This window comes from Solenopsis invicta, unplaced genomic scaffold (genome assembly GCF_016802725.1).
Source record: "Solenopsis invicta isolate M01_SB unplaced genomic scaffold, UNIL_Sinv_3.0 scaffold_113, whole genome shotgun sequence".
In the NCBI taxonomy this organism is placed as follows: domain Eukaryota; kingdom Metazoa; phylum Arthropoda; class Insecta; order Hymenoptera; family Formicidae; genus Solenopsis; species Solenopsis invicta.
The window spans coordinates 64,437-69,725 of NW_024105244.1; the positions used below are offsets into that span (position 1 = coordinate 64,437).

The 5,289-nt window shown below is 31.5% G+C and overlaps 1 long non-coding RNA gene across 1 annotated transcript; it reads left to right on the forward strand.

The window, feature by feature from the left end:
* Positions 1 to 1,131: 1,131 nt before the first annotated feature.
* LOC120359853 lies at positions 1,132 to 4,663 on the forward strand. Its single transcript, XR_005576639.1, has 3 exons — positions 1,132 to 1,657; positions 3,472 to 3,607; positions 4,193 to 4,663. It is a non-coding gene; the product is annotated as an uncharacterized LOC120359853 (long non-coding RNA).
* The last annotated feature ends 626 nt before the right edge of the window (positions 4,664 to 5,289 follow it).

Below are 5,289 nucleotides of genomic sequence, written 5' to 3' on the forward strand. Positions count from 1 at the left end.
GTATTTTACGCCAACTCTAAGGAAACATGAACTCCAGCTTTCTTAAGTGGGTGTATCATGCCAGCTATAAGAAAGCACGGACTGCCACAGCTCTCCTTTAGTGGGTACAAGGTAAAAAGGGGGAAGACAGATATAAGGTGTCAGGTAGTTCAAGAATTCTTGATGGGAAAATATTCTAAGTTTTATTTCCCAAAAAAAAAATTGACAGAGGTCTGTTTGCGAGAAGAGACCTTTTCAGTTTCACTTATCACTTTCACTGAAGTTACTGAATTTAATTTTTTTTGCAAGATTATTGTGCTAAATTTTCAACATAAATTGTGAAAATTGGTTTATTTTAACAAGAATCTTCAAGATACGCGTGATTTAATGTATTACTTTCACTATGTCAAATTTTTACAAAATGTATAATTTTTATTTCCTTTTCAAAGCCACTAGATATAGTAATGTGAGACAATGTCAATGTCAAATTATTCATCACAAAATTCTGATACATGCAAATTTCTGACATATACATATATATGTGTGCAATTTTATTTCCAAGTCACTGGATACATAAATTAGTTATTTAAAATTTTCTATTTTTCTTCCTCTCTTTTTCCACAATAGTTACTTAGAGATGTTCACAGTTTCAAAATATGGCAAATTTATTGTCATATGGATTTCTTAAGTTTTTCTCTAAGTTCTGATTTCTGAGACACTAGATATATTGAAAATTATTTAAATTGAATCAAAATATTATAACAAAGAGGCCCGTAAGGTTTTATTTGATTATTTTATTCTAAATCAAAGATATTAATTTTTTAAATTTCATGAGTACGTAGACAAGGGGGGGGGAAATACATGAGTGCAGTTACAATATAGGGGATACTAGATTGTCAATATAAATTTGTCAAATGGATGCTTGATACAAAAGGGGCCGTTTTAACATTCAGCGTAAGTACACATATATACGTACATATAGTGTTACACATATATATATATATATATTTATATATTTATATTAGTATGTTAATGTATTAGCAACTTACCCTTTTTATATTTCCTCGTCGATTTTCAACAAGACAAAACAAGACAAGACTGCTCACGTCAGCTCTGGAACGTAGCAGATGAAGTAGCAGACCTCTGCAGTGGCTTCTAGCTCAAGGCAGGGATAAAATAATAAGTCGACGATTCTTCAAGGCTCGTAGTTGCGTTCAAGACTTTATTCTCAAATACGCTGATTGTCAAAATGCATAGCAAGAGACGACTCGAGAAACAAAGTTTCCACGGACGTCCTTACCGCACTCAGGGATTCACTCCGAAAAGACCAGAACGAGGAGCCGCGTTGATGTCAAAGTGCATAGCAAGAGACGACTCGAGAAACAAAGTTTCCACGGACGTCCTTACCGCACCTACGGACTCGCTCCGAGAAAATCAGAATGAAGAGCCAAATTGCTAATGTCAAAGTGCATAGCAAGAGACGACTCGAGAAACAAAGTCTCCACGGACGTCCCTGCCGCACTTACGGACTCACTCCGAGAGAATCAGAATAAAGAGCCGAAATTGTTCCGCGGGGCGCGTATTTATGAGTGCGCGAAAAGCGTTAGAGGGGCACGCCGTTCCCCACCGTGCGATCGTAGGGGAAGCAGCAAGCTCCTCCTTTTCTCTAAGTGAATCCGTGAGCACAGTTCTTTGTTCCTTAATATACATTTTAAAATAAACGCAATTGTTTAAACAATATAATTTTCAGCTTAAAATAACGAGAATAATAAGTTGTATCGTCGGTATGCATTACATTAATCTAATACATATAATTCAACGATAAAACAAAAAATTCGATTATTATTATAAATTGTTTAAATTTTGCAATAAAAATATTTTAAACATAAAGTCGGGTGCTTAATTAGTTTAACTGTATATTTCTGTAAAGTTGCGACCATCTGTTTGCGCGTAATTGAATCGGAAAGAAAATGAATTTTTTCTACATAGGCTTATGCATAAGTACCTCTCTCTTGCTTTCACGGCGAGAATGCTCAATAAAATGGTCGATTGCTGGAAAACGGTTTGACGTAGGATTGTAGGGCTTGAATACAATCCTAATTGTTATACTTTTATCACTCCGTTATCAATGATTTATAAAAATTAAATATAAGAGTGTTCTCATATTAGAGGTTACCTGTCAAAAATTTTCAAATTTTAAAAATTAATATTTTCAAAACTAATAAGGTTGAAGATTTGAGACTTGGTATTAAGCTTTAGTACCACAAGAAGTTTTTGTGTGTAAAATTTTATATTCCTAGGATCAATAGTTTCAAAGCTGGGTCTAGGTCCATTTTTATGTATTTCGCTTTATCGACTTTATACTTAGCTAATAAGGAAAAATCAAAATCTTCGAAACTAATAAGGTTGAAGATTTGAAATTTGGTATTAAGTTTTAGTATCACAAGAAGCTTTTGCGTATAAAGTTTCATATTTCTAGGAGCAATAGTTTCGAATCTGTATCTGGGTCCACTTCATATATTTGACATCTACGTTGAAAAATTTCAAAATTCAAAAATCAATATTTTCAAAACTAATGAAGTTAAAGATTTGAAACTTGGTATTAAGTTTTAGTATCACAAGAAGCTTTTGCGTATAAAGTTTCATATTTCTAGGGGCAATAGTTTCGGATCTGTATCTGGGTCCACTTCATATATTTGACATCTACGTTGAAAAATTTCAAAATTCAAAAATCAATATTTTCAAAACTAATGAAGTTAAAGATTTGAAACTTGGTATTAAGCTTTAGTATCACAAGAAGTTTTTGTATATAAGATATCATATTCCTAGGATCAATAGTTTCGAAGCTAGGTCTAGATCCATTTTTATGTATATTTCTCTTTAGCGACTTTATTCAGCTAACTCGAAAATTAAAATTTCTGAAACTAATAAAGGTAAAGATTTAAGACTTGGTATTAAGTTTTTGTACCACAAGAAGTTTTTGTGTACAAAGTATCATATTTTTAGGATCAATAGTTTCGGAGCTGTATCTGAATCCAATTTATATTTATTTCGCTTCTTTGACTTTATACTTCGCATATGCCTATGCAATATTTTAAAGAAAGAAAGCTTTATATTTCCTGAACGGGTTATCCGATTCTTATAGAATTTTAAACTTAAGTGTATAAAAATATTGCCTATTGAAGGGAATAGGTGGGAATCGTGTAATATGTCAATTAAGAAAATTCGTCTGTCTGTCTGTTCGTACATAGGCGTAATGCATACCTGTATATCTATATATATTAGTTCACTATTAAAATTTGTTCAAAAATTAATGGAGACCTTTATTAATTTATTTCCTTTCCTATATTGTTTCTAGAAGCAAGATGCATCTTTTATTATAATATTTTAATTTCTTTACCTTAATTTGTAGTTAAAAAATGGTAGTATCTGTTAACTTATATATTGTGTCCATAGATATTGTAAAATATGAATTTGTTTTAATTAAATTAGGCTTCCACCTGCAACGTTTTGTCCGTGGCGTTGTACTAAATTGAACTGAGAGAATTTGTTTATATTACTTTATCATTCGCGTGACGTATTTGTCACTGAGGCCGCATCACCTATGCTTCAAGAGGATGCTCTATGGGTATTGCATATGATTTTGAATATATTTTTTATTGTAGTTCTTGAACGGTAAATCAGAAAAATACGAGATTTAGTATTTAGATGTATAGAATCATTGTCTTGCTTGGGGAAGTGGTAAGAAATGTGTAAGTGTTGCCGAAAAAGTGGTTTCAATTTGAACACTGCCTATGTATTTGCGTACATCCGTGCGTTGCTTTGTGTGTGTGCGTGTGTCGGTGTCCGACGGCAAGAGCTTGCCGTGGCAAATTTCGGTCTATTCTATGTGACTTGTAACATCTACAATTCAGAAATGGGTAAACTTGGCAAAATGAAATTTGGCAAGCATGTTCACAAAGGTTCATTCTACGTTGACGTTAAGTCTGACGATGAGGGGGAAGGGGGTTTAGCAGTAATAAGCTTTACCTTTTACGTTATTTTTACATTACATGTATTATCCGTGATTTCTTATATCAAAGAATTATTTCCTTTTTAAGTTGATTTTATGATCGGAGAAATTTATTTGCAATTGTAAATCAAATTATTTACCGTTATTTGTTAATTGTTAATAATAATTGTTATAGTTTAACAGGTTTTAATCTGATTTTAGATCTGTTACTTGAGCTCGCAAGCCGTCGCTGAGAAGATACGACTATGAAGATTCCTCGCTTGCTTAAAGTGCGATATACCTGTTGTAATCGTTAGTTGCAAATTGAACTTGTTAGTTAACTAATTGAGCTAGATATGTGAAATTGAACCCTTAATTGTAAAATATCATTTCCTTTTATGTGCCCGTATCAAAAATGTTAAATATGTATTATTTAAAGAGTGTTCTTATTTGACTTGTCTATGTAGTAGGCACTCACGTACATGCTGTGTGTATGTGTGAGTGTATGCATGTGCAGTGAAAAGTGATTTTATACCGTTCTTATTTTATAAGTTAATAACTTTTAAACTAATACATAAAAAGTTTTGAAATTTTGCAAGTGTGTTCCTTAATGTTTGTTTTAAATCGTATTTAAGTTTAGTGATTAAGAGATGTATTGTTTAATTGTAATAAAATATTAACTTAGCAAAATGACATATTTCAGATATGCTTTAAAGTATAGAGCGGGTTTTTGTACCAAATATTCTTCATTTACGCTATCTTACAAAATAGTTAATTTCATCGGCAAGGAGCGTTTATTAATGAGAATTGTTTATTAGATGGACAATTGTTAATTTGTTAGGTTTTAATAAACAATATACTTTATGTTATAGGAAGTTTGTTTTGGCGACTGACTATTTTTGCTGACTTTATATAATTTCGGCAAGTTCGTGTAGCTATGATAATCTACAACTTATTTGATATATGTCTTATACAATAATTCTTAATTAACAATTGTATTAGTCGTTACGTTTTCAAGTAAAAATTATAAAATAAAAATTTTAATAATAACAAAATATTATTTTTAATTTGACCGTTATAGAAATCTAATGAGATTTACATGGAAAAGGTTCATATTTTACAAGTATAAGGCTATGCGTTTCTCGTGTACCCTGTGTATACGCCATTTTGTCATACTGAAGTTCGCGTATAACATGAAAATTTGGAATTTTATATTGTAAAAACTATTAATCTTGAAGAGTTGAAATTTTAGGAAAGTATTCTTTACTTTATGCTTTTTGTTTTTTAATAATACTTTAAAGTCGTAGGGTTGATCGTTT